The sequence below is a fragment of the Engystomops pustulosus genome, chromosome 7 (assembly GCF_040894005.1).
Source record: "Engystomops pustulosus chromosome 7, aEngPut4.maternal, whole genome shotgun sequence".
In the NCBI taxonomy this organism is placed as follows: domain Eukaryota; kingdom Metazoa; phylum Chordata; class Amphibia; order Anura; family Leptodactylidae; genus Engystomops; species Engystomops pustulosus.
In genome coordinates this window covers 165,328,447-165,339,789 of record NC_092417.1, presented here as the reverse complement: position 1 = coordinate 165,339,789, position 11,343 = coordinate 165,328,447, and the positions used below count along the sequence as shown (strand labels likewise).

At 46.1% G+C, this 11,343-nt stretch overlaps 1 protein-coding gene across 41 annotated transcripts in view; it reads left to right on the top strand.

Annotated features, from left to right (window-relative positions):
• The first annotated feature begins 6,951 nt into the window (after positions 1-6,951).
• Positions 6,952-11,343, top strand: part of MADD (MAP kinase activating death domain) — a 76,227-nt gene continuing 71,835 nt past the window's right edge. For all 41 annotated transcript variants that reach the window (XM_072118746.1, XM_072118744.1, XM_072118745.1 and 38 more), the window contains exon 1: positions 6,952-7,121. The gene's annotated coding sequence lies outside the window, so the exon portion shown is untranslated. The remainder of the gene's footprint in view (positions 7,122-11,343) is intronic.

The following is an 11,343-nucleotide window of genomic DNA, read 5'->3' as shown; positions in this document are numbered from 1 at the left end:
AGGACTCAAAGCCTCCTCCTGCAATCCGTTGACTAGAGAAGGAGCGAGAAGGTGTGGACAGAGATAGATTTTTAATGGAGCTCTTGTTACGGGTCATACAATTCCACTGAATTTCCCCACTTTCTTTCTAGTGAATTGATATCCTCAGGACACCGATACGATTCCCTGTGACAGAGCAGGGACCAATAACTCTGAGGGCGCATTTACACGTTCATAACGCGACGCTAGCGCACAGGGGGCGGGGCTCAGGCCGATTGCATATGCGTTTCCTGCGAAACGCATGCGATTAATATCCAATCTCATGCGTTTCCCGATCGCATGCGTTTCTATGCAATCGCCCCGAGCCCAGCCCCCTGTGCGCTAGCGTGGCATTATGAACGCGCCCTTGAAGCTTTGCCATCACTGGGATGCGGGATAACAAGCTGACCATATGAGTCTGACTAAAGGAAACCCCTTCTATAACATCTTTTCCCGGGACTATGATATTTGATGACCCGAATGCCTTTGCTATAGATACACAGCCTCGCTTGCGATAGAAACACATCACCACAATGCTGTATGCGGCTCGTCCAGCTCATCAGCGTGAAAAGCTTCACACAAGAGTGTGATCGCAAGCCAAATCTGAGAATACAACCAACACAGATCTGCCACCTCCATGATGTTTACAAGGGAACATAAGAGTGAGAGAACAGGCCGGGCACGAGTACAGCTCTCTCCGTTAAAAAAAGACACACTTAATTTACACAGGCTTTAAAGGGATTGTCTTAAGGGGTTTACTTTAATGTGCAACGCACCTCTGGAAGAAGGTGAGCAAGAGACACCAAAAGATGAATGTTGCCCTTATAATATAGCTGCCACTCAATGGTGGACATGGGACCCCTCTTCTGGTGATAAGTGGTTATCCCGGAGATGTGATCATCTAACATGTAACGTCTTATATTGTATCCCTTATGAACACAACCGTTATAGGGGAGTGTGATATGGTCTCAAAATTTTGGTTTCATCACGGCCCCCATAGAAGTCTACGGCACCCGATCAAGTAAAGCTGACTTTCTATGGAGAGGGGAGGATGGAGAAGCGCTCACTCCCCCTCCCTCCTGCACCCGACTATATGCTAAGCCCGGGTGAGCACATGACTTTACTCTTGAAAAACCTCCGTAAGTGATTAGAGTGATTGATTCCTATACCAATGGTCCCACTACAGCAGCCACCACAACTACTATGGGGCCCATAATGCTTATGTGGTGGTGGAAGGCCCAGTCTCCCCTAGTTGTGACCGCATGTCCTAACAATGGATAACCAATTTAGCCACAGGCGTAAATATTTTATTGCTGGTCACCATGGTGCAGCGCTCTGTTACTACCGAGGATCTTGTTATTCCAGAATTCTTGAGATAACACAAGTAGTGAGAAGTTTACTTAAAGCTTTGTCAGAAGAAGGAAATTACTTTTGTCCGGAGTATTTGGTTCTGGCATGATAGGTATGTCGCTGCGATCACAGAGAACACGTAAGGTGTAGTAAATACTTTCACTCAAATATAAAGGAATTACCCCAGAGGCAAATACTTCATAAAAAATGTTTGTGGAAAGAAATGTTCCAACATTTCCTCCTTGTACTTTCATGGAGAGTAAGTTGGTGAGATACGACTCCGCTCTGTGCCATTTAGCTTTGTACTGCAGATCAAGTTAAAGTAGCGGTAAATGAAATAGACATGGCAGTGCAACCAGAGACGCAACTTAAAGGGGTTGGTTGCTCTTTTACATAGGTTGCCCATGTGTCTTTACTGCCTTAATAATAATCCTTGAATTCTGTCTGCAGACTCTCATTGTCTCATTGTTCTGCTAAATAGGAGATGCTGCAGCAGATTAGGATTCATCCTGCTCCCTCCCTTATTCATGTCCCTGTTAACGAGAACAGACAGTGAAAAGAGAGACACAGTGGGTAACGCCATGAGGAGAACAGGATGGAGCAGCGAGAGAGAGGAAGCCGTGTAGCTGGAAAAGCTGACGCTTGCAAAGGAGGCAAAGACACAGGTAAATAAACATGCATAGACATGTCTAATGGAACAGATTTATTGAAAAGTGGCAAACCCCTTTAAGAGGTGTAGAGGGTGCAGTCTCATGTGGGCCCTGGAGGTCCATAATACACAAAGCTCCAATTGTCCCAGATTCGGCAGGACAGTCCCGGTTTTGTAACCACTTTGCTGCCATCCCGGGTTGTTGGGTGATTGTCCCGCTGTCTTCCACCTCCTCCTTATCCGGACACAGTTCAGTTGCAGAGCAGCCAAGGCATTAATATTAGCAGACATGTGTGGAAGTTGTACCTCCCCTAGATCAGACCCAGCCAAGCCATGTACCCCACGTGAGTCAACTTCATATCCATTGCAAAAGAAGGAGAAATGGAACAAGACTGCTCTGGGTGAATGTGGGAAAGGTAAGTAACAAATTTTGTTGTTTCATACACAGTTACAGGTGAGGGAAAGGGGCCTCAATATAAGCGGGATGGCGCACAGGGGCCTCAATATAATGGAGATGGAGTACAGAAGGCCAGAATATGAGGAGGGTGGAGGACAGGAGGCCACAATATGAGGAGGATGGACGACAGGAGGCCAAAATATGAGGTAGGATGAAGGCAATAAGATTAGCAGACATGTGTGGAAGTTCTACCTCCCCTAGATCAGACCCAGCCAAGCCCTGTACCCCACGTGAGTCAACTTCATATCCATCACAAAAGAGGGAGAACTGAAACAAGACTGCTGCAGGAGAAATGGGGGGAAAGGTAAGTAACAACTTTTTTTGTTTAACACAAAGTTCAGGTGGAGGACAGAGGCCTCAATATAAGGATGGAGGACTTGTGCCACAATGGGGGGAGAGAGATTCAAAATGTGAGGGGATGGAGGAAAAAAGCCACAATATGAGGACGGTGGATGACAGGAGACCAAGATATGAAGGAGATGGAGGACAAAGGGCAACAATATGAGGGGGTGGAGGACAGCGGCCACAATATGAAGAGGGTGGATGACAAGAGACCACAATATGAAGGGGATGAAGGACAAAGTGCAACAATATGAGGAGGGTGGATGACAGGAGGCCATAATATGAGGGGGTGGAGGACAAGGGGCAACAATATGAGGGGGGGGGGTGGTGGAGGACAGCGGAGACTGTATGAAGGGGATGGAACACAGGGTTCACCATATGAGGAGAGGAGGACAGCGGGCACAATGTGAGAAGAAGACAACGGGGGGCACAATGTGAGGAGAAAGATTCAAAATATGATGGAGATAAGGGACAGGAGACCGCAAACCGTTTAAAAGAACTCGACTTCGTACATGTGAAGGAATTTCCTATAAAATCTTCACAATCTGGAATAATAAACCGCAGACCCATCCACACCCCATCTAGGCCACTCTTCTGGTTTTTCCGGTAAATACAACTCATTAAAAGTTATGTCTCAATAATCATTATGATGGTGACAATCCACAAAGTCGAGGAGAAGTGAGAGGACAGCTCATACATTTTTTAATATTTATAAGGCGGAATACATCATCCAGAGCCCCAGGCTAGAGTCCTACATTTGTCCTTGCTGAGTGCTCCTGGTGGGATACATATGGATCGGTTCACACTGGTGTCATGGTTTTAGTGTGAATCCAGTCCATTTGCATATAAATTGGTTCAGTTTCTTTTTTTATGTACGTAGAATTACACCCGTGAATATGGTATTTTGCTCATCAGGGTCAATGGGAATGTGAAGCGAGCAAATCATGGCACCTATGACGAGAGTCGAAATTATTCAAATTTGTAAAGGTAAAATATTCTGCCCTATATATGCTGCCGGGTCTGAAAGTTATCATACTGCGTCTTAAAACCTGTCTGACACCAGGGCAATCACAAGATTGTTCTATGACTTGACCCCAAACCATGTGGCAAAATCTGCAACAACCTAGGCAATAGTACTTACCCATAGCGACCACCGCAAGAGCTCCCGTTGGCGGTCACTAAGGGGTTAACTATTAGCTCAAAGATTGAACATACTGGGGGACATTTACTTAAAGTGTCGGTGTCTGCATTGGCTTTGTTACTGACCTGCACTCGGAAAGAACATACACATTTAATATTGTAGAGCTGTGCATAGACATTTCTGGCGCCGAGACCATTTTCTGTCCCTGGGACCAAAATCTGTCCCGAGCACCAGAAATGTGTCCAACAGTCCCTGCTAGACCAGTTTTCTTTTGGTCTACTTTCCGCCAGTTTACAGTGCCCAAAAAGGGCTGCGACACATATTAATTCTGTCTGAGTTTCCACTCTGCCAAAGCCACGCCCCTTTTCGGAGAAGAGTCGGAGCATACGGAAAAAGTAATTTTTTCTGGAGCCGCCAGCTAATAAATAGGTCTGAGAGCAGAACATGTGGTGAGAGCGCCACAAAACTGGCGGAAACGCCATAGTAAATGTCCCCCACTGTGTGTATTTTTTTTTTTTTTTTGCATTGGAAGACCACAGATACTTCTGGCTAGAGCTTGTCAAAAGGATATTTAAACAAGAACACTTAAAAATCCTTGACCCTATGGGTCAGGTCACATGGTGGTAAATTTGTGGCAAAAACCACCATCTGCCAACTACTGTACTTTATATGCATTAAAACAGTAAATGTTAAGAACAATGCAGACATTCTATGAAAATATCTTAAAGAGACATTCTTTAAAGACTTCTCAAAGGAAACCTAGCATTTGATATGAAGCATTATGAAGCAAACATACCTTGAGAATGCTGTAGCTACACTGATGCAGGATCATATCTTGGTTAATCCCTGAGCTGAGTGGTCCTGCTGATAAAACAGATATAATATTATGATAATGAGGCACTGTCGCTTCTATGGTTGGTAGAGCGCTTCTCCTAGCACCTGAGTTATTCACTGCAGGAGAGGATGATGTAATCCCTGGGTTGTGCCTGAAGGCAGAATAATCAATTGCTGCACCATCCCCCAGCTGCTGGAGTGATCCATATCAGGTTGATTAGTCATGTCTTGACTAACCTCCATGTGTAATGACAAGCTCCGTGTGTAATGTGTTTATGTAGGCAGCCAGCCTGACCTAGCTTTCCCAAGGTCCTGAATGTTAAAATTGTTTTTTCAGCAAAACCACTCAGCACAGGGATTAACCAAGATATGATCCTGCATCAGTGTAGCTACAGCAGTCTCAAGGTATGTTTGCTTCATAATGCATCAAAGCAAATGGTAGGTTTCCTTTAAAGGGAAATCTTTATTTACACTAAAACTGGTAAAGAGGATCCAGTACAGACACTTTCTTCGTATTTGATATAGAAGATCCAATATACCAAGTTTTCTACAGTCAACAAGCATGTGTAGTAAAGAAATTATCATTATAACACTGTAAACTTAGAGCTTTCAACGAACCAGAGGGATAATTAAGAATGGCAAGGCCCCATAGCAGACTTCTGAATGGGGCCCTCCTTTCCCCTCAAAAAATATACATAATACACTCTTACAAACACTTGTATGTATTGATGTATACATTTATACACTCATACACTTATACTGTCCCAGTAGCTGCTGACCACCTGGGGGAAGTACATGGTAGGAATTAGAGATAAGAGATTCCTTTTCCTGCCGTCATGCTTTCCCCTCCCTCTCCCGGACATTTCTTATTTGTGCTGCTGCCTCAGCTGTGTACTGTGGAAGATGTGCGCTGTTATATATATGTTATGGTGTACAATAACGGTGCACATACTCCATTCTTTAGTGTGTCAGGTCAGATGCTGGGGCCCCCTTACAATCCGGGCCCCATAGCAGCATCTATACGGCCATGGGGTGAGTTGGTTTATCCATGTTTATACAAGAGGAAGAGGTAGGCCTGATGTGTGGAAACCTGGAAAGGTGAGTAACTGATGTTTTCTTTGTTTACTATACAGCATCAGGAGTATGGGGAATCGAGGGCCATAATGTGAGAGGGATGAGAGGGGCAATGATGTGAAGGGCTGAATTAGACGGGTCATAATATGAGGGGTAGGAATGAGGGGGTGGGGGGGGGGAGAAGAAGGGCCACACTGTTAGGGGCAGTAGGAGAGGGGCCGCAATGTGAGGGGGAGGAGAAGAAGAGGGGCCACACTGTTAGGGGCAGTAGGAGAGGGGCCGCAATGTGAGGGGGAGTAGAAGAATAGGGGCCACGCTGTTAGGGGCAGTAGGAGAGGGGCCGCAATGTGAGGGGGACGAAAAGAAGAAGAGGGGCCACGGTGTTAGGGGGAGTAGGAAAGGCGCCACAATGTGAGGGGGAGGAGAAGAAGAGGTGCTATGCTGTTAGGGGCAGTAGGAGAGGGGCCGCAATGTGAGGGGGAGGAGAAGAAGAGGGGCCACAGTGTTAGGGGGAGTAGGAAAGGTGCCACAATGTGAGGGGGAGGAGGATATCCATTAAGATGGATATTACAATGCTTGTGAATACTTCTGGGGGATAAGGGGAGGGACAATGCGCAAATTGGGGGCAAATTTTCCAGGGCGACTGACCAGGCTGAAAACTAGGGGAGGAACAAGGAAAACGGGGTTGTGTGCATGAGCCCATAGATATACGTAGGATCATGTGCTGGGCACAAAGTCACCCAACTACCTGCCAATATACTGGGTTGTTGTGTGTGCATTTTTACTATATTTTATGTTACTGCGCACAATTAGATTTAACATAAGCGGGGCCTGAGGTAATCTACTCCATTATAGAAGGTGTATTGCACTATGTGGTGGTGGACATTGGGCAGGGGGATAAAATTTTAATTATAATAAGTGTCACCATAGTGTGAACACGCCCTGACAAGAGCTGGAGCCCCAGGACATGTATTATGAGGTGTTTTACATTATGTACAATGTTTTTTTACTGTTCATAGGCCTCAATGTCGCTATGGAAACCAAGCAGCGTGCGTCATGACGCAAGGGGGAGAGCGTGCGTCACGTCGTAAGCAGGAGGGAGGAGGCGTGGCGACTGTGGAGGCGCGTCCCTACCGCTGCTGCTGATGATGATGATGCGCGGGCACGGGAGGTGGGGGTAACCGGTGCGGGTGCTCGTGTCTCGTCAGGCCCCGGATAGACAGCGGCAGAGGACAAGGTGATATCGCCTCCAGCAGGTAAGCGGTACCGCATGCCGCCGCGGCTCTGTGTGTATGTGCACCAGCGCTCCGCCCACTGTCATTGCTGGCAGCCGCTGCTGTCACTGCTCTCCTGGGCATCAGTGGTCTATGCATAGTGCCGTGTCACGGAGGATGCAGCCCTGCACTGCTGTGCATGCACATGGGTGAGGGGGACATGCAGGGGTCATTTGGGGTTTTGCATAAATTAATTTTCCACTGGGATCCAAAATGTGCCCATTACAGTTTTGCATAGGTGGTTATGCTAACCTTGCATCCTTATCCACAAGCGAATGATCACCGGGTGATATCCAGGCACCGAAATCCTATATACAGGGGTAGCTGGTGGTCCGGGGACCCCGTGGCACTGGTTCGGTTAGTGGGTCGGGTAATGGTGACTGATGGTGGTACCGATCTTACCGTTCGCTGTCTCGGATCCATCCAATTGGCCAATTCATATTATTTTTAAAAATTCATATGGTTTGCAGAAACAAAACAAGGGGGGGGGGGGGGAACAAAACCTGAATCCACTGCCCATGATAGTAGGTCTCCATGTACATTTATAGTGTGGGTGGGTCAGGGGTAGGTGCCAGTGTGAGCACCCTTAAGGTGGCAAAGCTTGTGCCCACGTGTCTATTTACAATACCCGTGGTCTCTGTCGTTATTCACACCGATGAGATTCGTGGTTCTTCACCTGATTTATCACGTTCTACTTTTTCGACAATTCTACACAAGGGCACATTTTTTGCAGAATATTCCCACAATGCTCCTTGTCTGGTACCACAAACAGCTCCGGAGTTCACACATACCTGGTACCCATTTCCACTAGGGCAAGCCAGCACATACTGGGAGTTGTAGTTTCACTATTGTGGGTTGTTGACCCCTGACCTAGTGGGCGTTGTGTAGTGCTTACTACAGTCATTTCCCTGTATATAGTGTTATCTGGGGAGACCAACAACTTGTGTCAATAAACATTCAGCTGTCACCGGAGCCCTGCTTCCTGCACATCCACTTCACAGTAAGGTCGAGTTCACATGTTGCGCTTTCAGATGCAATTCAAACGCATTAAGGGGAGAGGAGTCACTCTGGAATTTGCACATATTTAGATTTAGACACTTAAAATGTGAGGGTAACGCGTGAATGTGCCTCAGCGTCAGATTTTGTAAACTGAACTAATATTCAGAGCGATACGCTAAAGAGTTTACCTCTATGTAGTCCACCGACTGTCCCTGATAATATCTGGGGGAAGAAGAGTCGGCCATGATGAATATCAATTCCCTATCCTATCTCAGGGGTATGTAGTTGCGTCTTTGGTCAGCGGCAAGCGATGGTTGGTCCCTGAATCACGGTCTGCGCACTGGTCAGATTTCAAGGACCTTCTTCCAAGCTGATATCAAGAATACAGTTTGGTGCTGATATTGTGCAGTAAAACAGGGACTCCTGGCATCATCAATCACTATGATTCTCAGACTTCTGTCCTTTGAACAATGGTCGGTCCGTGATTTGGGGACTGACCATATTTGTGTTCACATGGCCTCTCATTATTCGGAGGTCATTATGGGGAGAGTGTATGGGCACATTAGGTATAATGGGGTTTGTCGTTATCCAGAACGCCAGTTTGGATTCTGGAAGTACTGGTAGATATTCATGTGAATTTCAATTGGCATCAAAATCATAATTGGGATTGTTCCCGCCGCAGAATTGACAATGCTGCAGATTAAAATATTTCAGTTTCTGTGCAGATAATATCCGTTCTGTTTGTATATAATTTGGAAATTCTCACCTACTATAATTGTAGTGTATTATGCAGCAGATTTCTTTTGCATCCAGCACAGCTGGATTTAAGGTGGAAGCCCTGAGGCAATTTTAGGGTGATTCACACTAAGATGTGTCTGAATTGTACATGTTCCTGTGAGGGCTTGTGGTCTAAAGATGTATCCTAAAGGGCTTGTAGCAATTTTGATTGTCACCCCTTGATTGTCAGTGAGGGTACATCTGCTGGGACCCCGACCAGACATGATACATAGACAGTGAATCGTAGTGTTTGAGATACCCTAGCGCTGTGCTTGTCAATTTCCAATACTCCCATAGTATTGAATGGAGCATCAGGACACATGCTCAACCCCCCTACCCATTGAATTAGAAAGGGACCTCCATGATATCCGCAGTCAGACCCTCAACGTCAACGTTCAGCTTGTGGATAATGGATAACAATCAAAAATTGCAACAAGCCCTGTAAAGGAAATCTACCATCAAATCCATCCTGTTATCCGTGGTCTCCTTCCTTCTAAAATCAACTTTTAAAATGAGCCCTTGGGGGTGTTGCCAAAGCCAATCCATGCTCTGGCGTCACAGGATGTTTCGCGGTCTCATCTCCCTAAACCCTCCCCCCGCCTAATTTCATTGCAACACTGCAACAGTATCGGTTTTAGCACTCAGTGGGAGGGATGAAGTGCTCCTCTGTGCCACAGCTTTACAAGCTGTTACACTGTGTAGAAGGAGCACTTTCCCCCCTCCCACTGAGTGCTAAAACTGAGTGGTAACACCCCCACGAGTCACTTTGGCTCATTAGCAAAATTTTAAATGTTTATAATAGAAGGAAGGAGGTCATGGATGTCAAGTGTAAGTAGATTACCACAGTCACGGTGGCTGGATCTATGTCTCTGGTTTATCATGATGGATTTGGATGGTAGATTTGCTTTAGACCAGAGCCCGCTAGATGCTTCCAGATTGACAGAAATATGTCTTATTGGGGGTAGATGTAATTCCATCATCACAAGCTACAGTGTTACTGTTTGTTCATTACATCACACACATTGCTTTTTGGTAACATCCTGTGTGCTAAGGACGGGAGCTTCATCTTATTCCTTATTTTAATGAGTAGAAGAAAGCTCTGCCATGTCCGAACAGATTATATGGTAGCACAATGGTAATTACTGGAAATGCCTTGGCCAGGCCCCCGCCCTGTTTTTTTTTTTTTGGCAGCTCAAGGAGAATATAATTTGGCATCCGTTCCTGATTTTTGGCCTGGCCTCCTCTGCACCAATAGCACTAGATCTCCATCTGAACAAATCCAACATATGAAGCCCCTGCAGATTAATTTGTGGATTTTTTTTTTGATTGATTTTGCTACGGATTTTAGAGGTAGGCTGAATCTTCAAGTGAGTCTAAAGGAAACCTGCATCCCTGTGCTAAAACCCTCTGCACAGCCGCACTCTGAACGTCTGTAGGGCTTATTGCTGGGAGCATATCTTCTGTATACTGAGGAGATGTGCTGCCAACAAACAATGATTTATGCATACCAGATGCGATCAGCTGTCAGAATGAGTGTTTACTCATTTATTGGCTTATCACTGAGCCTGTTTACACGGGGAATGGTTAAAGGGCTTTTATCCGGGCAGAAAAATCCCATTCTTTCGGCAGCACATCCCTCCAGGTCTGCTGTGTATGGAGAAGGGGTAGTAACCCCTAGTCTTGATTGCCTTCCAGCAAACATCAAATTTTGTATGATGCAAGGATTCCCATCTACCTCAGTGTCATTGGTCCATGGGATCTGACCAGCACTCAGGTCCGCTTCCAATATCTTGTGTAGCCCTCCTTACTCATCATGTTTCCTGTCTTCCTTTTACCAGCCGCCCTTGTTCTTCCTCCTCCTCCTGTCAGTAATCATCCTTGCTCCCTCTTCATCACGCTGTCCAATTTACTCCTGATGAAGTCATTGTCCCCCCTCCACACAGCTGCCTCTCAATTTTGATCATTATCCCTCTACTGCTCCACTTCCATTCCTGCCATTACATCCATCCATTGATTCTGCATAGCCCTGATTCCGAATTTTTCTCAATTTATTGCACTCGTGATCTCAACTGTATAATATCTGCGTACAGATCTAAACCACACAGAACCGCTGCTCTGGTGGCCGGAGGCCAAACATCATAGTTATACATGATGAAAGAAGTTTTTGTATCCCCGCAGGACAATGAACAAGATTAGAGTGTGGCGGTCCCATGGCAATGCAGGGACTCCTTGCATCATGATGCATCATGATGCGAGGAGCTGCGCACCGCACACAACAGGGTAGGAGTAGTAATGTGGCTACTGGGGCGTGGAGTAGCCGCGCTGTGTAGCCTCGTGCCGGCTACTCCACGCCCCAGTAGCCGCATAACGAAATTTACATATTAGGTTAATAAAGGGTACCTAAAGTTAGCGGGGACGTGAGGATTAG